Source organism: Dipodomys spectabilis, unplaced genomic scaffold (genome assembly GCF_019054845.1).
Source record: "Dipodomys spectabilis isolate Male_0828 unplaced genomic scaffold, ASM1905484v1 ptg000386l, whole genome shotgun sequence".
Taxonomy (NCBI): domain Eukaryota; kingdom Metazoa; phylum Chordata; class Mammalia; order Rodentia; family Heteromyidae; genus Dipodomys; species Dipodomys spectabilis.
The window spans coordinates 409,046-430,000 of NW_024871063.1; the positions used below are offsets into that span (position 1 = coordinate 409,046).

General features: G+C 42.3%; 1 pseudogene; it reads right to left on the reverse strand.

Annotated features, from left to right (window-relative positions):
- The window catches only part of LOC122096685, a 219,660-nt pseudogene that overhangs the window by 187,734 nt on the left and 10,971 nt on the right, over positions 1-20,955 (reverse strand).

The following is a 20,955-nucleotide window of genomic DNA, read 5'->3' on the forward strand; positions in this document are numbered from 1 at the left end:
ACTTCTCTCTCCTATTATTGCTATTGTTTCTCTTACTGTTAACTCATGTACAATTGGGAAATTAAGGCACAGCACATAAACTCACAAAAAATGGTCTGAGAACCTTCTTCCCATTTAAAATTCACCTTAATTTACAGAGCACTAAAGAAGTTTGAACATAATGTACTCATGAATAAAGTATTCATAAGCAATTTAAATTTCATATTTTCTCTTTACTAAGTTGTCTCTGAAACACGTGTTACCTCATGTCTAAATGTGTCCTTGTGCTGTTTCAATGAAGTCAGAAAACATTCATTTTATCTCTAGCAGCACCATAGATTGTTACTGGAAGTAAGTGGAAGTAACTGTTACTAGATGTGGAAATTGATCTCAGGAGAGGAATTGAACATAGAGGAATGACAAAGTTCAAGTTAACATTTGCTTTCCTTTTTACTGTACAAGGAAAGAATTCAATGTTTGAAGGAAACTTTCTCCCTGACATTTTTGAGTGTGTTCTTTCCTCATATAAAACTTGTCTGTAAACTTGTAGTTGAGAATATTACAGAAGGAAACAATATGCCATTTGAAGTCCAGCATAGAACAAAAGGAAATAACTTTGTTTTAAAAATGTTCTACTGCAAAGAAACAAAGATATGGAGGTTTTGAAGTGTCTTATGGATGGATGTTTCACTCCTGAGATGATTCTCTTGTTGCAGGAGTCAGTTATCAATTCGTTTAGTCTGGTCCTGAGTTTTCCATAGCAATAAAGATTTCAAAAACGCAGGATCCAGTGAGTATGATCAGCAAAACCAGCCTCTTCTCAGACCACTTTAAGGAGAGTCCCAAAGAAATACCTAGGGTTTGTGTTGTTTGCTTGTTTGTTTACTTTGTGCTGGTTCTGGGGCTTGAACTCAGAGGCTGGACCCTGTCCCTGAACAGTTGTCCTTCTTTCCCACCTGCCCACAAAGCTAGTACACTACTGCTTGAGCCAAAACTTCACTTCTGGTTTTTTGGTGTTTAATTACAGATAAGAGTTTGACAGACTCTCATGCCTGGTTGGCTTTGAACTAAGACAGTAAGAAAGCTAAGTGACATCAACTGGATGGACTTCTCTTTTGAACCAAGAAATATTAGATGAAGTTTACTATGCAGCTAATATTTGACAATTTTTAAAGAAGAGAATATGTTCAGCAAAGAAGCCATAACTTAAATAACTCAGCAAAAGTACTTGCACTGACTCCATTGGGAAGATTACTATTGACTTCATCATTCCTTTGGGGGAAACTTAAACCCATATTTGCACTTTTTTGTTGATTGTGGGTATGGAACACTGATTCTGGGCACTGTCTCTCAACTCTTCAGCTCATCTAGAATGCTCTACAACTTTAGCTACAGCACCGATTCTGGGTTTCTGGTGGCTAAATGAAGATAAGTGTTTCATGGACTTTCCTGACCAGGCTGGATTTGAACCACAATCCTCTGGTTTCAACCTCCTGAGTAGCTAGGATTACAGGCATGAGCCACCAGCACCAGGCTTATATTTGCATTTATGTGCACTGAATGACACTGTGTAGACAAAGAATGGAAATTTTAACCAAATGATGACATTGCAGCTTTTTAGAAAAATTGAGATAGCAGTGAATATGTCCTCCTTTTCCATTTTGTTTCATTAAGACTCATGAGCTATGGGACTCTTACATTAGCATCCTGTGACGTCTGTATAGGTGTAGTTAATATCAGTAAAGGTTTATAGACAAATATAGAAAGACAGATGTTTAGAAAGCAAAGAGATCAGGTATGAAAGAACAGCATAGAAGGAGATACATTTATCTAGCCTAAGAGATTTAGAATGCTAAAGGCAATGAGGAATAAGCCTAGTTGATAACTAGTTCTTCAATAACCAAAAATGGTTCCCTAGAACTGTTTCTGTTATACCTTAGTTACTATCATTTCTTTCCTTCCATCTGCAGTTATTCCTTCTCTTCTGTCACAACTGTTAATTAGCCTCTGCCTTTTTGGTGCTATAACTGTCCAAAATGATTTCCAAATCTCACTTAGACTACCCTTATCATTGTGATTAGCAGAGACCCCACTCAAAAGCCTGGAATCTTTGAATTTCCAGAATTAATATTCACCTGACATCTAAGCACGTTCCTGGCATTAATTGCCATGACCTAATGAACAAAACTTTTTTTTTCAACACACTATCCTAACATAGGTAAAGTACATGAATTAGGGACTATTGTCAAGTATCAGTATGGAAGGAACAATTATATATTCCAAGTTTGGGTTCTTTATTTTGTATTTACTAACTAAATGTTCATTGTTGTTGTTTTGGCAGTCCTGGGGCTGAAACTCAGGGCTTGGGAATTATTCCTCAACTTTTTTTTTTCTCTCTCAATTCTAACCCTCTACCACTTGAGGCACAAGACCACTTCCAGTGTTTCTTTTTCAGTTTATGTGTTACTGAGGAATTGAACCCAGGGTCTCCTTCATGCTTAGGCAATCATTTTACCGTGAAGTCCCATTCCCAGAACCCTAAATGACTCTCTTAAGATGGCATTACATTTTCATTCTGTAACTATGTATCATAATTTTAGCCAGAAATTTTTGCTAGAAAAGGGCATTGATCACAGTACTGAATCCAGTAAGGCTAGATGGACAATGAATAACTGTCACGGTCTAGCCAGGGCACAGAGGGCCTCATGGAGCTGGTACAACAGCCTGAACGAGACAGCTCCTGACCCACAGCCCACCTCCAGAATGAGAGGGCCACCTTGGTACCAACCACGTTGGGGATGCTGGGCCACCTCCTCCAGCACCCATTCAATCAGTTCCTGAGAGAGAGAGAAAAAAGGAAAGAAGGTCAGAATTACACTTAAGCCAGGTTCCTGTGGCTCAGGCCTATAATACTAAGTACAATGGAGGCTGAGATATGAGGATTGTGGTTTATAGCCAGCCCGGGCAGGAACACCTGTAAGACTCTTATTTCCAAAGAACCACAAAAAAACTGGAAGTGGAGCTGTGACTCAAGTGGTAGAGTGCTAGGTTTGAGCTGAGGATCTCAGGGAGCTGGCCCAGGCCCAGAGTTCAAGCCCCACAACTGAAAAGAAGTGGACTTCTCGCCACAAGAAGTAGATTGAATAACACCCATTGTCCTAGGGAGCATGGCAGGGATGTCAGGCCCAGCTTCCTGTCAGCTGGGAGTCATGAGTAGGTCACTCAGCTTCTCTGTGCCTCAGTTTCCCCAGCTTCAAAACTGAACAAAGTGAAGGATCCCGTTCCTCATGGGGATTGGGTATTAAAGAGAGTCATGTTTTGTTTCATAATCCTATACCAGTCACAACATTAATAACACCCACCATCTGAGATCTTTCCAGGTATCTTCCTGTCATATTCTCACAGAACTGCCAAAAACCATATCTGACAGCCCCTCCCTCTGTGCCTGACCCTGCTCCAGAGATCCCTCTGTATTAATCCCTTGTTTCTTCACAACTGTCCCATGAGGAGATTGAGGTCCAATGGTTGAGACCCAACCCAGAGCTTCACCTGTCATCAAAAATGGGCTGCCGTGGTCTGAGTTTGGGACAATCCATCTAAACCACTGACTGAGCATGGCTCTACATGTCTACCATTCCAACTACAGAAGACAGGGCCTGGTGGCTCATGCCTGTCACAGACAGGAGGACTGTGATCCACCCCAGTCTGAGCATATATTAATTCTCCATCTCAGAAATGCCCAAGACAGAAAAGCTGGTAGAAGATCTGACTGGCAAGCCTAAGACCTTGAGGTCAAATCCTAATATACCAAAAAGAACCAGAGTCCCAGTGCCAGAGGCTCATGCCTTTAATCCTAGGTACTCAGGAGGTTGAGATCTGAAGATAACAGCTCAAGATTTAAAATTGGGTTGGCCTCGCCCATCAGAGGTCATGATGAGAAGACCCAGAATCTGACCTATGCTGTTGCACTCCATACTAGCAGGACTCATATCTTTACTAAGTGTGGCCATGCTCTCTGTCCTCTGGAAAGCCATCCCCTGCAGGCTGCACTCCTAGGTCCTCCCAAGCTCCCACTGCCACCAACCAGGCCCAAGGGCATACGCAGCTCCAGGGCACACACAGATCCCTTATTCTTGTAATTTAACAGTGCTGTGTCCCCTTCAAGCATCTCACCCTTCTAGGCTCCCAGACATCAACTATGAAGCCCATGCATTCCCCAAAAATAGCAGGTAGAAGTTACCAAAGCATTCAGCCTCCTTGTTACAACCCACTTCTACACACACACACACACACACACACACACACATCCAGACCGGTGACAGAAGACTCATCCATGGGGTACCTGCAATTTGCCAACTGATGACACACCTGAGCACAGTCAGGCTGTACAAGGAGAAAGATGATCTCTCTCTTTGTCTCTCTGTCTCTGGCTCTGTGTCTTCAGGTGAAAGGACGACTGAGCACAGAAAACAAGGGTTCACACAGCAAGGGGGATCTATCTTCTGCATCCAATGCCTCCCATCCCCAGAAAAAGGGAAAAGACTGCAGAAGGCAGGTGTGTACATGCTGCTCCCCACCTCTGACTAAAACCACCAGGTTCCCACCAGGGAAAGGAAGGGTGCAGATGTGCGGCTGTGTGGCTCCCATTGCTCCAGGCCAGGGGCTCTGTGGCGTCCACTCCTCACGTAACCCTGCATCTCCCCATTTCCTGGGACACTAGATGCTGGGGATGGGAATGGGATCCTGGGTCAACACCCACCCCCACCCCTGAGGCACATTTATGGCAGGGCGTGGCTCAGACTGTGGGGCACAGAGGAGGTGCTGGTCCTGGTCAGGAGGGGGGGTTATATGGGGACGCAGGGAGCGGGCCTATGTGGCCACCACTCACATGTGCTGCAGGCAAAATCTGTTGGCAGCTGCTCCATGTGGGGCGAACAGCAATGGCAGTGGTATGGCAGACATCAGGCTCAGAGCAGAGGACAAGGAGGCCAGGACCAGGTCAGACCCACAAGCTGGCTGGTGGCGCACCATTGCACCATTGCCTGAGGAATCCAAGAGGCAACCTGGGTTTGAGCCAGCAGCACCAGGTTTGAAATGCTGTGCCACGGGGAAGGTGAGAAGGGGGCCAGAGCACAGGCAGGCACATGGTGGGCCTGAGCAAGGCCTCTCCTCCTAGGCCTCGAGTCTCTTGCTCATCACTCAGCCACCTCTACCTTCCTCAACTGCTGGTAGTGGTCTCAACCAACAGAGGGAATCCCAGTGCTACTGGGCAGCATGGAATGTGGACATGGCCAGCATTCTTGTATCCCATTGGTCAGAAAGAACCATGAAAGAATGGAGGTGTGGTCAGAATCCTGTGATGCAGGCAGAATGGGCAGAGTCAAGATGATGGCAGCCCCTTTCCCAGGGAACTCTGTGCAATCCAGTTGGGGACAAGAAGATGACCTGCTTTATCTGGATGGCTGCACAGATTGTTGTGTATGTCTATTTGTTCCCAGTCCCAGACCTTGAACTCAGGATCTGGGCACAGTCTGTGAGCTGCTTTTGATCAAGGCTAATCCTCTACCAATGGAGCCACATGGCTTTACTTCTGGTTTTGTTGGCACAAGTTGGGCAGGAGTCTCAAGGACTTTCCTGCCTAGGGTGACTTTGACCATGATCCTCCTATCACAGCCTTGTAAGTATCAAGGAGGACTGCTGGGAGACACTGATGCCTCCCTAATCATTGGTCTTACTGATGTATTTGGACAGATCTGTGAGTTCCCTATCCTCAGGTTTAAGTGGTAGGAGCTGGAGCCCACAGTTGGAATCCTGGTCCTGCCACCTCCAAATGGCAGGAGATCCTAAGAAACTCATTGCTATTCATATGATTACCAATGGAATGTGATGTATGTCATGATTAAATGGGCAGTTCTTGAATGATTCAAGGTTAAAATTATACACAATTATATTATAGGACACTGGTCGATTTTAATTAATACTTTATGAAGCATTTAAACAATCACATTCATTAAATGGAGCCCAAATGAAATACCTAAGAATTGAGCATCACATAGTTTGGAGATGCCATTTTTTCTGCCAGCACTGGGATTTGAACTCTTGGTCTGGGTAACACGTGTTGCACTGTGTGGGAAGGGGAAGCTTGCCTCCTTGAATTCAAGAAATTTAGGTCTGTTCCTTAGGCCTGAAATCAATGCCCACCACTAGAAAACATCCTATTTATGTGCATTTTAAGTATATGATTTATATTTATATACATATGTTGCATTCAGTGTAGTTATTCATTTTATTTTTTGTTTTATTCATGTATTGACTGCTCATTTTATTGACTATTATGACACATAGAACAGTGCTTACATTGATTACATAGGATATAGGTTTGTATATATATTGGACTTCAAACCTGACACCAAAGACTTCCACAGAAAAGGAAAACATGTGTCATCATCAGCTTCTTACTCCACGATTCATTGTTTGGGAATGCTGGCATCTGAATCACAGCCTGCAAGACCCAATTCATGAATGGGTGAGTGTCAGCATGCCATCTTGTGGCAAATTCAGCTGACAGGCAGTTCCCAGTACCTGAGATCGAGCCACAGTGGTTGACAAATTAAGAACAGACTGACATGCAGATGGTAGTACTCTAATAAATAAATATCTCTATAGAGTGCTAGAGATGCCTATACATTATTTAGTTATATAGACTACATTCCTACTAATTCTTGGGTATTTATTATGCCTCCATGTAATTACTGTCGTTTTCATTCTTAACAAAATATTAATTAAATCAATCAATATCTGAAATTATTGCATCCCTGTAAATAATAGTATTCTTTTAATGCTTCATACATAATAAATAAAATCAGTCTCCTGAAATGATGGGTCTGATTTTATAGGAGCTTCATTCACGATCAACTAATTCAACTGTGACACTGATAGGATTACCTTGTTATTCCCATGGATGGGAATGAGTCTCTTAGTATCTCCTGTCATTGATTGGTGTCAGGATGGGGATTCAAAATCAGGGCCTACATTGCCTATGGCTTCCCCAATAGTCTGCCAACCTTCAGCAATGCAAGGTGAAGTACCCTTTGCAACAGTGTCATTCAGACCCAAGAGGGTAACCATGCAAAGGAAGAAAACATAAAAAGGCCATCTCACCGCATTTTTCTGTATATTTTTGCCACACAAGGCCTGGGGGTCTAGGATCCTAGGATCTGCTGTGCGTCCAGTGGCTGCACCCCAGCACAGGATGATCGAAGCTGAAGCAGAGTTGCCACAATCTGAGTTCAAGCCCCCTGCTGAGCAAAAAAAAATTAAAAGAAATTAGCTCCCTGGCTTGCAATTCATCCCATTTATTCTGCCAGGCTTTGAATTTGATCTCAGGGTCTGGGTAAATCTGCAACACTGTGGAAGAAGGGGAAGCTCACTGTACTTGAAGGTAAGAAAATTAGGCCCGTACTCTAAGCAAATTTCAAGCTCCAGCTTTGGAAAACATACTATTTATATACATTGTAAAGACAAGATTTGTACTTACCTATGGATGCTCAGTCCATACACATTTGATGTGGTTGTTCCTTGTACTTTTTGTTTTATTCATTTTTTACCATTGATTTTACAGTGATGACACCCATTGCCTTTATTACATTGATGACATCCTATTACATGGGATCTAAATTTGTAGACGTGTTCTTCATCAAGCCTGACACCCAGGACTCTCGGAGAAAAGGAAAAAAGGTTTCACACTTGGCTTCTTACTCCATGATCCAATTGTTGATAGTGCTAGGATCTGAACTCAGGTCCAGGCAGGACCAATTGGCAAATAGTTCAAGGTGAACACACCAGCCTGTTTGCAACAAAGGAGTTAGGCCATTCCCAGGATCTGTCATTGATCCCCAGGGTGGGCCACGATAGTCATAAATTCATAATTTAAACATAGGATCTAAATTTACATATATGTGTGGACAGCATCTTGCGTTTGATGTACTTCTCCTTATTGTCTGTCTTATGGAAGTATTGTGCAATTTACTGAGTAAGGTGACAGATATAACAGTATTTACATGGATGACAACCTATTGCCATGGCTATAGGGTTTCCTAAGCATTCTCCACCCTAGCTGAGACACAGGACTTTCACAGAAAAGGAAAAGAGGTGAATCGATGGGCTTATCACATCAGGATTCATCTTTTGGCAGTGTTGGGATTTGAACTCAGAGCCTACAGGCCCAATTGGGGAAAGGGTCAAGGGTCACCAGCCTGTGAGCAACGAAGGAGATAGGCCCTTCCCAGGACCTGACATCGAGTACCAGGGAGGGACAAATAGTAATTAATTCATAATTTAAACATAGGATCTATATTTACATACATGTGTGGACAACATCTTGCATTTGGTGCACGTATTCTCCTTATTTTGTGTCTAATTCATGGAGCTATTGTGTATTGTACTGAGTATGGTGACAAGTATAACTGTGCTGACATGGATGACAACCTGTTCCAATGGTTATAGGGTTGCCTATGCATTCTACATCCTAGTTGAGGCCCGGGATTTTCACAGGAGAGGAAAACATGTACAATGACTGGCTTCTGACAACAGAATGAATCTTTTGTCAGTGCTAGGATTTGAACTGGAGTCTGAGTAGCTCTGTTGCACTTTGGGGGAAGGGGAAGCTCACCATCCTTGAAGACTAGAATGTCAGGCCTGGTCCAAGGCATGATTTGAAGCACCAGCACTGGATAAAATCACCTTTTTTAAACTTAGGATCTCTCTTTACCTACAGATGTGATATGCATTTTGCATTCAGTGTAGTTATTCTTTTTATTTTGTGTCTTATTCATGGATGTATTGTGTATTTTATTGAGTATGGTGATAGATATAGCTGTGTTAACATGGATGACAACTTATTCCCATGGCTATAGAGTTGTCTATATAGAATTCTCCATCCTTGCTGAGACCCATGACTTTCATGGGACAGGAAAACAGGTGGATCAACTGGCTTCTCATATCAAAGTGAATCTTTTGGCAGTGCTGGGATTTGAACTCAAGGCCTAGCAGGCCCAATTGGTGAATGGGTCAGAATGGGTCATAGTGAACACACCAGCCTGTGAGGAACTAAGGAGCTAGGCCATTCCCAAAACCTGACATGAAGCTCTGGTGGGGGCCAAAATAGTCATAAATTCATCATTTAAACAGAGGATCTATATTTCCATACATGGATGGCAGCATCTTGCATTTGGTGTAGTCATTCTCTTTATGTTGTGTCTTATTCATTGATGTATTGTGTATTTTCTTGAGTATTGGTTGACAGATATAACTGTTGTGACCTAGATGACAACCTATTCCCATGAGTATAGAGTTACCTATGCATTCTCTATCCTAGCTGAGACCCAGGACTTGCACAGCAAAGGAAAATAGGTGCAATGACTGGCTTCTCACATCAAGGTGAATCTTTTGGCAGTGCTGGGATTTGAACTCAAGGCCTAGCAAGCCCAATTGGTGAATGGGTCATGGTGAACACACCAGTCTGTGAGCCACTAAGTAGCTGGGCCTTTCCCAGGAAAAGAGATCCAGCCCCAGGGAGGCCACAATAGTCCTGAATGGATCATTTAAACATGGAATATATATTCACATCTGTGTGTGGACTGCATTGTGCATTTAGTGTAATTATTCTACTTTGTATGCTATTCATGGATGTATTGTGTATTTTCTTGAGTATATGATGACAAGTATAACTGAGCTGGCATGGATAACAACCTATCCCCGTGGCCACAGGGTGGCCCATGCATTCTCCAGCCTAGCTGAGACCCAGGACTTGTACAGGAAAGGAAAACAAGTGCAACGATTGGCTTCTGACATCAAGTTGAATTTTGGCACTGCTGGGATCTGAACTCGGGACCTAGCAGACCCAAGTGACAAATGGGTCCATGTGAGCACACCAGCCTGTGAGACACTATTGAGGAAGGCCTTTCCCAGGACTTGAGATGGAGCCCTTAGGTAGGGAGTGGGGGGGGGGGTTCGGCACACAGCAGTCATCCCTTCATAAGTTGAAGGTAGTTCTTACACCCAGGACTCTTAGAGAAAAGGAAAACAGGTGTCACACTAGGCTTCTTACTCCATGATCCAATTGTTGGCAGTGCTGGGACCTGGACTCAGGGCCTAGCAGACCCAATTCGTGAATGGGTGTGTCAGCACAGCAACTTCTAGCCCAGGAAGCTGCCAGGCAGTTCGCAGACCCTGAGATTGAGCCACAGGGGTGGACAAAATAGCCATACATGGATAGGCAGGTGGTAGTATACCAATAAATATATATATTTGTATAGAGTGCCAGGGACATCTACCTATCAACTACATTCCTACCAACTCTTAGGTAATTACTGTGCCACCATTGAAGGAATAGGATTCTTTTCATGCTTAATAAACTATTCATTAAGATCAATCAGCGTGCTAGGATCATTGCACCTAATTTTAGACTAGACTGATGCACGCAGAAACTTCTGATTCAATCATGAGTTTGCTCACATTGCATCGGTATTTCGATGCACAGGAACGAGTCTCTTGGGATTTCCCCCATTGGTAGGTGTCAGGACCAGGACTCGAACTCAGGGCCTACATTGCTGCATGGTCCTATGGCTTCCCCAATATCCCTCTGGCTTTCACCAATGCAAGGTGAAGAACCCTTTGTAGGCATGTCATTAAGACCCAGGATGGTCACCGTGGAAAGGAACAAAATGTAAAAAATCCATCCCGCGGCTTTCTCTCTCTCTCTCTCTCTCTCTCTCTCTCTGTGTGTGTGTGTGTGTGTGTGTGTGTGTGTGTGTGTGTGTGTGTGTGTGTGTGTGTGTTTTCCTGCAAGACTTCAAGGCCTAGGATCCCAGGATCGGCTATGGGCCAATGGCAGCCCGCCAACCTAAGATGATTGAAACTGAAGCAGAGTTTCCACAAACTTAGTTGAAATCCTCTCCTTGGTAATAATAATAATAATAATAAAATAAAGCACCCTGGATCAGAACTCACACCATTTTTCTGCCACAGCTGGGAATCTAACTCAAGTCTGGGTAAATCTATGGCACTGTGGGGGAATGGGAAGCTCACCCTCCTTGAAGACTACAATATCAGGCCAGGTTGCAGGGTCTGATTTGAAGCCCCAGCACTGGCAAAAATAATATACCAACCTATTTTACACATAGGATCTCTATTTACATACATGTGTGGAATGCATCATATGTTCAGTGTAGTTACTCTTTTATTGTGTGTCTTAGTCATGGATGCATTTTGTGTTTTATTGAGTATGATTACAGACATAACTGTGCCAACACAGATGACAACCTTTTCCTATGGCTATAGATTTGCCTATATAAAATTCTCCATCCTCCCTGAGACCTACGACTTTCACAGGACAGGAAAATAGGTGGATCGATGGGCTTCTCACATCAGATTTCATCTTTTGGCAGTATTGGGTTTTGAACTCAGAGCTTAGCAGGCCCAATTGGCAAAAGGGTCTAGGTGAGGATACTGGCCTGTGAGCAACGAAAGAGGTAGGTTGTACCCGGGACCTGAGATCGATCCCCGGTGGCACAATATTCATCCATTCATAAGCTGAAGCTAGTATGCTAATAAATACCTATTTGGACAGAGTAGGAGATGTGGCGGGCTGTGTTGGAATCCTATCTAACATGTGAGTATTGATTCTTGGATCTTTCCCATTGTCTCCAGTTCCTGAATGTGATTCTTATTGTCACACTTCATGAACTCTTAATTAAAAGTAATCGTTGTGCCATATGTCTTGCCTATCATTTCCTATGAGAATCGTGCATGAAATAAACTCTTCCCTAGATCTGAATTCAACTCCTCATAAAATTTATAGACATGTTAAATATACAATTTATACTTACATCTATATATTCACTCTATATTGTGTTTGTTGGAGTGACTCATTATGTTTTATTATTGATTTGTTTATTTAGCATTTATTTTATGAACTGTAAGTGCACCTAAAACATTTATTACATTTATTCCCATCTATTACATAGCATGTAACTTTGCAGACATATTATGAACTTGCACAGAAAAGGAAAACAGGTGTCACACTTGAAATCTTACACCAGAAAGAAATTTTTGACAATTATGGGACCTGATCTGAAAGCCTGAGAGGCCCAATCCATGAATGGGTGAGTGTCAGCACTGCAGCCTCTAGCCCATTCAGCTGCCAAGTGGATCCCAGAACCTAGGATCAAGCCCCAGGTTTGGACAAAATAGCAGTAACTTTCTATGATGATGGTGGTATATAAATAAATACAAATTTAGGTATTTAGGTACTGCCAGAGCTGTCTATTTAGTATTCAATGACATATACTACGTTCCTACTAATTCTCATGTATTTAGTGAGGATTCCATTTAATCAATATTATTCTTTTTTTTTTCCTTCGGGTCTGGACGTGGGGCCTAAACTCTGGGCCTGGGCGCTGTCCCTCAGCTATTCAGAACAAGGCTAGCACTCTACCACTGAGCCAACTTCGCAGCCCCCAATAGCATTCTTTTAATGCATAATAAACTATGAATTAAAATCAATCTGTGTCCTGGATTATTGGGTCTAATTTTATGCCACACTCATTGAGGGACTACTCATCCAACCATGGCATTGATCACATTCCTCTGGTGTTCCTATGGACAGGCAATAGTTTCTTAGGCTCTTCAGCCCCTTTAAAATGATATGATCGGGATTAGAACTCAGGGCCTAGTGTCTAGGTTGGCCTATGGCTTCACTGACAGCCCGCCAGCCTTCAGCAATGCCAGGTGACCTACAAGTTGCAGCCATGTCATTCAGACCCAGGATGGTCACCCTGCAAGGAAGAAAAACAGAAACTGCTGACCTTCTGTGGTTTGCGGCTTTTTTGGGTGGTGTTTTCATTTTGTTTTCCTGTCAGCCCCCAAGGCCTAGGACCCAGGATGGCTGTGGGTCCAGAGGCTGCACCATCCCAGCCTAGGGTGGTGGAAACTGAGGCAGAGTTGCCACCACCTGAGTTCAAGCCCCGTGCTTAGCAATAAATTAATTAATTAACAATACTACTGAAGCTCCCTCTCTTGGATTTCATGACATTTTGTTGTCTGCCAGGCCAGGGATGTCACCTTGGGTTCTGGGTAACTCTGATGCATTGCGGAGGCGGGGGGGTGGTGAAGAAAGGGAAGCTCTCCTTCCTTTAAGACAAGTAATTCAAACCTGTTAACTAGGTTTGAATTCAAGCCCCAGCCCTGGAGAACATAACATATATAGATATGTTTATTATATGATTTATACTTACATCCATATACTCAGTTTATATCGTGTTTGTTGGAATGATTCATGATATTTTATTATTTATTTGTTTATTTACCATTTATTTATTGACTGACTGTGAGTGCTCCTATAACATTTATTACATTCATTCAAATCAATTCCATAGCATGTAGCTTTGCAGACATATTATATACATCATACCTGACACCCAGCACTTGCACAGAAAAGGAAAACAGGTATCACATTTGGAATCTTACTCCAAGACGACATTTTTGGCAATGCTGGGGCCTGAACTGAGGGCCTAGAAGGCCCAACTCATGAATGGGTGAGTGTCAGCACGACAGCCTCTAGCACATTCAGATGCCACGTGGATCCCAGGACCTGGGATGGAGACACAGGATTGGCCAAAATAGCAAAAACTTTCTATGCAGATGGTAGTATACAAATAAATATGTATTTAAAAATGTAGATACTGCAATTGATGTCTTTCTTGTATTCAATGACATATACTACCTTCCTAGTGATTCACAGGTATGTAGTGAGAACTATTTAATTAATAGTATTCTTTTAGGGGCTGGGAAGATGGCTCACTGGGAGAGTGCTTGTCTTTCATGCATGAGCCCCGGGTTCGATTCCTCAGCACAACATGATCAGAAAAAGCTGGGAATGGTGCTGTGTCTCAAATGTTACAGCACTAGCCCTGAGCTGAAAAGCTGAGAGAGAGTGCCCAGGCCCAGAATTCAGGCCCCACTACTGACAAAACACACACATACACACACACACACACACACACACACACACACACACACACATATTCTTTTAATGCATAATAAACTATGAATTATAATCAATCCACATCTTGTGAATACTGGGTTTAATTTTATGTTAGACTAATTGACAAACTACTCATCCAACTATGACATTGATCACATTCCTCTGGTGTTCCTATGGACAGGCAATAGTTTCCTGGGCTCTCCAGCCCTTTGTAAGTGGCATGACCAGGATTCAAACTCAGGGCCTAGGTGTCCAGATAGGCCTATGGCTTCGCTGCCAGCCTGCCAGCCTTCAGCAATGTCCGGTGACCTACAGGTTGCAGCCGTGTCATTTGGATCCAGGATGGTCACTATGCAAGGAAGGAAAACCGAGAAACCGTCGACAGACTTCAGTTCGCGGCAATTTTTTGGTGCCGTTTTCAATTTGTTTTACTGTCATCCCCTGAGGCCTAGGATCCCAGGAATGGCTGTGGGCCCAGAAGCTGCACCATCCCAGCTTAGGATGATGGAGGCTGAGGCAGAGTTGCTACAACCTGAGTTCAAGCCCCGTGCTTGACAAAATAAATAAACAAACAAACAAATAAATAAATTGAAATAAATTATATAAAAATAAAATAAATTTAAAAATTTTAAAAATATTAAAAATACTAATGGAGCACCCTGGCTTGGAATTCGTGCTCATTTTTTTTCTTCCAGGCCTGGGATTTGAACTTGGAGTCTGGGAAACTCCAATTCACTGTGGAGGATGGAGAAACTCACCTCTTTGAATACAAGCAATTCAGGCCTGTTCCCTAGGCCTGAATTCAATCCCCAGCCCTGTTAAGTAATATTCATCCACATTTAAAAAAATGATGAATATCTACATAGTTATGTTTACTGCATATTGCTTTGAGGGTATTTATTTTTGTGTTATTCATTCATTATATTTATTGACTATTACTACACTTATAACACGTATTAAATTCATTACATCTTATGAGAACTATACAGATTTGCATATATATATTATAACTTACTTCAGACCCAGGATATTCACAGAAATTCTATAGTAGATGATCCCATGCTTAGAAAAACAGAAAGAATACACCAACCAAAGTCTAATTTATCCCTAAGCACACCAAAGGCTCACATCTGTAATTCTAGCTATTCAGGAAGCTGAGAACTGGAAGATGAAATTTCAAAGCCAATGAAGGCAAAAATGCCTGAGAGAAATCATCTCCAATTAACTGGAAAAAAGCCCGGCTACAGGTATGGTTGAAGTGGTAGAAAATCAGCTATGAACAACCAAGCCAAGAAAGAGCAAGCTGAGTTCAAGTGCAGAGATTGGGGGGGGGGGGGGCGCAGAGGGATAAAAGGGAGAGAAATCTTCCAAAAACAGAGAACAGAACAGCAGTACAAAAATCCCACCTAATTTATGGTACCAACCAACCTGGAAAAAAAAATAATGAAGCTTGTGCAATTGTATAACTTTACATGAGCACATATGCTCTTAGGTACACTTCAAATCTATGATTTTAATAATATATATGTATATATATTAATAATGCATATATATAATATACCTTTAAATAAACTAAGAAACCAGCAAATGAATAAATACTTCTGAATTAGTGCCTTAACCATGGCATCATAAGTTATTTATACTAAAATTGTATTCCAAGTTTCTTTTCTCAGAATCCATCATTAAGAAGTTTGTTCACGTGCCTGGCACAGGTGGCTCATGCCTGTAATCTTAGCTACTCAGGAGGCTGAGATCTGCGGATGGCAGTTCAAAGCCAGCCTGGCCAGGAAAGTTCGTGAGACTCTTATCTCCAATAAACCACTAGAAAACCAGAAGTAGCAATGTGACTCAAGCAGTAGATTGCTCGCATTGAGCTGAAGAGTACAGGGATAACCCCTGAGTTCAGGCCCATGATCAAAAAACAAAAAGTTTGTTCATACAGATCATAAAATTCTAACATTCTAAGCTTTAGGAAACTTTTCTGCCAGAGTCTTATGCTCTTTAGGCAAATACTCCACTACTGAGCAACATCCCAGTCCCAATGTTTTTGTTTTTCATTTTACAATCCAGTTTATTCCCAAAATGCTTACAATTACCTACTGTCCTCACAGAAATGAATTTTTATTCAGAAACCTAACCTTTTGTGCTATCAGGAACCCCCTAGTGTATTTCGTGTTAGGCGCTGAGGAAAACTAACATGACACAAATGCAGAGAGTTTATAATTATAGAAATAACTCTAAATAGAAATAAATTCAACTGTCCCGACCATCTAGGGAGAAATGATATCCTTATTTTCATTCTCACTCTTCATGGCAGATGGTCAAAATAGAAACACCAATGTGCTATACTGAAATGTAAAAGTTTAAAAACCTTTTCTGAAAAACGTGTTATAAAATCAAAATGTATCAAATAAAGGAGAAATGAACTTAAAAACATATTAAAATGCTAATGAAGCTCTCTGGCTTAGAATTAGTGGCATATTTTTGTCTTCATGGCCTGGAATTTGAACACGGGGTCTAGGTAACTCTGTTGCACAGTTGGGGAAGGGGAAGCTCACCACGCTTGAAGAACAGAAAGTCAGGCCTGCTCCCTAAGCATGAATTCAAGCCACAGCCCTGGAAAACGTACTATTTATATACATTTTAAAGATAGGATTGAACTTCCATACAGATATTCAGCCTATATTTTGTTTGTGGTGGTTATTCATTATATTTTTTGTTTTATTCGTTTATTTACCATTCATTTTATTGACTGTGATGATACCTAACTATGTATTATATTGTTTACATCCTATCACATAGCATCTAGATTCGTAGATGTGTTCTCAATCATGCCTGACACCCAGGACTCTTTCAGGAAAGGAAAACAGGTGTCACACTTGTTGACAGGTTGGCCTATGGTTCCCTGATAGCATGCCAGCCTTCAGATATGGCAGGTCATGTCCACTTTGCAGCCGTCTGTCTCATTCAGACTCAGGATGGTCACCGTGCAAAGAATAAAACGTAAAACCCCAGCCCTCTGCAGCTCGCCACTTTTCGTGCTATCCCACTTTTTTTTTTCCTACAAGCCCTCTGGGTCTACGATTCCAGGATTGGGTATGGGTCCTGAGGCAGCACCCAGCCTAGAGTGTTTGAACTTGAGGCAGAGTTGCCACGACTTGAGTTCAAGCCCCATGTTTGGCCAAAAAAAGAAAAAAAGAAAAAGATTAATTAATTATTTAACTAAATTAAAAAGTAATAAAGCTCCCTGGTTTGGAATTTCTCTCAGTTTTCTTTCCCAGCCTGGGATTTGAACTCAGGATCTTGGTAAGTCTGCAGCAATGTGAGGAAAGTGCAGATTTGCCACTACTTGAGTTCAAACTCCGTGTCAAGCCACAACTAAAAAGTTAAGTCACTGATCTTGGCAGGGGGAGTAGTTGTGGAGATGGGAGGGAAGGGATGGTAGGGGGAAAACAAAGGAGCAGGCAACAATGCTCAATAGGAAATATACTCATGACCTTGCTCATGTAACTGTGACCCCTCTGTACAACATTTTTACAATAAAAACATACAAAAAAGAAAAAATGTAGTGTTCAGAGAAGCACTTTGGGAGTAAGGGAAGGACGTCTGAATAGCTGTACAAAATTCTACATGGCTTTTTTTAATGTTCAGTATGTAATTGAATAAACATAACTGCTTCTATGAAAAAATTAAGTCACTGTCTTGGAACTGGACCAATATTTCTACCATTTTTGGGATTTGATCTCACCATCTAGGTAACTCATTTGCACCATGAGTGAAGGCGAAGCTCACTGTCCTTGAAGAAAAGAAATTCAGGCTAGAGTTCCCACGGCCTGAATGAAGGCCCTGCAAAGAAAAAGATATCTCTATACATGTGTAATATAGGATATATACTTACATATGTATGCTTATTACATATTATGATTTTTATTATTGATTTTGTGATTATTTTTATTTTATTCATTCATTTATTGTTTATATTATTTAGTATTATTATACACATAATACTTATTACATTTTGCACATCTATTATAAATGTATACACAATAATTTAGGACATTGACTCATTTTTCATTAAAACTTTTTGTGTTGAAACATGATACATAATTAAATGGAGGCATTTGTCATAGTCTTCACATGTTTAGAGTATCTCTCAAGGATGAGCTTTGTGTTTTTATCTTTGAACACCTTCCTATAGGGATTTCTTTAATGATTTATACTTAGAAGCCTTTTCTTCAGTACAGGCAAGTTGTGGGATAAGATTGTAAACCTAGAAATGTGGCTTAGTGGAAATAGCTCGCTCAACATGCATGAATACCAGGGTTTGAATCTTCAGTGCCACATACTCAGAAAAAGCTAGAAGCAATGGAGTGGCTCAAATGACAGAGTGCTAGCCTTGAAAACAAAGAAGCCCCAGGACTCTCAAAAACAATAGGCCAGATGGCGGTGGCTCACACCTGGAACCCCAGCTTCTCTGGATGCTGAGATTTGAAGACCATAGTTTAAAGACAGCCTAGGCAAAGAAAGCCTGTTAGATTCTTATGTTCAAGATACCACCAAAAAAATACCCCATGTGGCGCTGTGACTCAAGTGGTAGAGTGTTAGCTTTGAGCTGAATTGCTCATGGACAGGGCCCAGGCTTGATATAAGACACACAACTGGAAACAAGTAAGGATTAATCAAAGTGCTTTTCCTATTTGCTAATTAGGAGAACACTCTAACGTTGATGTACACCAGAATTGGAGTCAGAGGTTAAGGCTCAAGTATTGCACATCCATATACCCAGCCTCTCAGTCTCTAGCATTATAACCTTGTGTGCTAAAGGGATCTGAAAGGTCCAATGTTGAAAGGCTTAATATGCTCCCCAAGCCCATTGAGATAAGCAGTTGACTTGTATTATCAATATCATTACAGTTCTGAACCTAGAAGAGCACCAGTAGCTCACACCCATCACCCTAGCTCAGGAGCCTGAGGTCTGAGGATCACAGGGTGAAGCCAACAAGGGCAGGAAAGTCTATGACACTCTGACTTCCACTTCTGAAAGGTCAGATGTTCAACAGCTTCGTGTGTTTCCCTTGGTGATGAGAAGTTACTTTCATTCTAAATGTTCTTAGGGTTCTCATGCTATAGAAGGAAAGAAACATCACTGACCCATCAAAGATTCAAATGAAGTTCTCAGGATTCAATCCTTACTCTGGCTAGCCAAAAGAACTCCAGAGTAACACTGTATTTGAAGGACAGAAAACAGGTTCAAAAGCCAGGCTAGGTACAGAGACCTAGGCCTGTAGGATTAGGGGGCAGAATGTACACACTCAACAGGGAAGTGAGCTGCAAAACCACCTCATTCATTCCAGGCACAGTCACCAATGGGAGGAAACCGGAAACATTTGTTAGAGTTACACCAGGGTCAGGCTTTTCTCAGCCACTTCAATGACTAACCTTCTTCCCTCAGGTGAAGGGAGCCTCAGGCTATCTTTAGGTTACCAATACAGAGTCAGTTTAGTGGGGGAGAGGGGAGGAAGAGACTAGAAAAACCTTGCTCTCTGGTCTCAGGGAGTGGGTTTTTGACTCTCCATCTGTCAGGTTTGAAGGGCCTTCTTCTACCTCTTACAGTCCTTTCTCCTTCCTTTGTCCCGACCCGCAGGACTTCAACCAGGGCAGTGAACCTAAGCGAGAAGGAATGAAGGGACAAGAGACACGAAGAAGGACAGCAAGACAAGGATTCTGATCAAGCTGCCAATTTTTATTTTTCACACAAGGGTATTTATATGCTTGGACTTAGGGCGTGGTGCAAAGGTGGTCGTTAAGTAGATTTAGGGCGGGGTGAAAAGGTGGTCTTTAGTAGCTGCAGGGTGTTTACTTTAAGGCGTGGTGAAAAGGTGGGATTCTGTAAACTCAGGCTCAGGTTGTTCCAGTGATATAGTTAAGCCTATCAAGTTTGAGAGACTTAACTTTTGGCTCCCAACATCTCCCCCTTTCTTGTTTAGAAAATTGACCATCAATTGTTGGCTGCTCTTTTTAAGGGGGTGACAGAGGCTCTGTTCCTCTAAGGGCCCAGGGTTTTTCTCCGCTCCGAGCAAAAGTCCTCACTCGGGGAGGGGAATTTTACAGGCCTTGGCATGTTTTTTGAGGAGACGGCTTGTGGGTATGCATGCCAACCGTCATGCACCAGAGCTTGCCACTCAGGGGTCTTGGGTTTGGGGATCTCGCGGATCCATCCCCCTGCAGTCTTACCTGCACCCTTGATTAGAGCATTTTTTCTTCCTCCCATAGGTGCATCCTCCCCCAAGCGGAGGGGCCTATAGGAGGAGGGGCGAACCTATCCCTTATGGCAAGGGTGCAATAGGTCTTGCCCGTTGAATGGTCAGGAGTTATGAATAAGGAGAAGGGTTTTCTAAACAAGAAAAAAAGGAGGGCTGTTTCCCACTGGAACAAGCTCATGGCAAAACATTAATTAAAAGCCTGGGGTCAATCCTAGATCTCAATGCTGCAGTCTGCCATATCAAGGCGATGGTGATGAACCTGTATGGGCTTAGAAACCAAAGATTAATCTGTTATTTAATAAATTCAAACAGGACGGTCCATGTCTGGAGTTCTAGCTGCATCTGCAAGAGAAAAGGCATCATCCTCGGGGGGAAGGCTTCCCCTGGGTTGTGGTAAGCCATTCACCTGTTTTATCAAGCGTTCAGGCAGCCACCTTGGGGCCGCTTGTTCTTGATCTAAAATACAGGTTGAACCTCGCCCCCAGATAAGAACAGGATCTGGGCCCTTCCATTTGCCTGTAAGGGGGTCTCGCCACATGACAGACGGGCGGGCAGAACTGGAAGATGGGTGCCAATGCCTGTCAGCTGCCGAGTGGCCTTCATTGTCCAGAGTTAGAAAATTAAGGGCGAACAATGTATGACTAAGGCGATCCCTAGGAGTGGAAAATG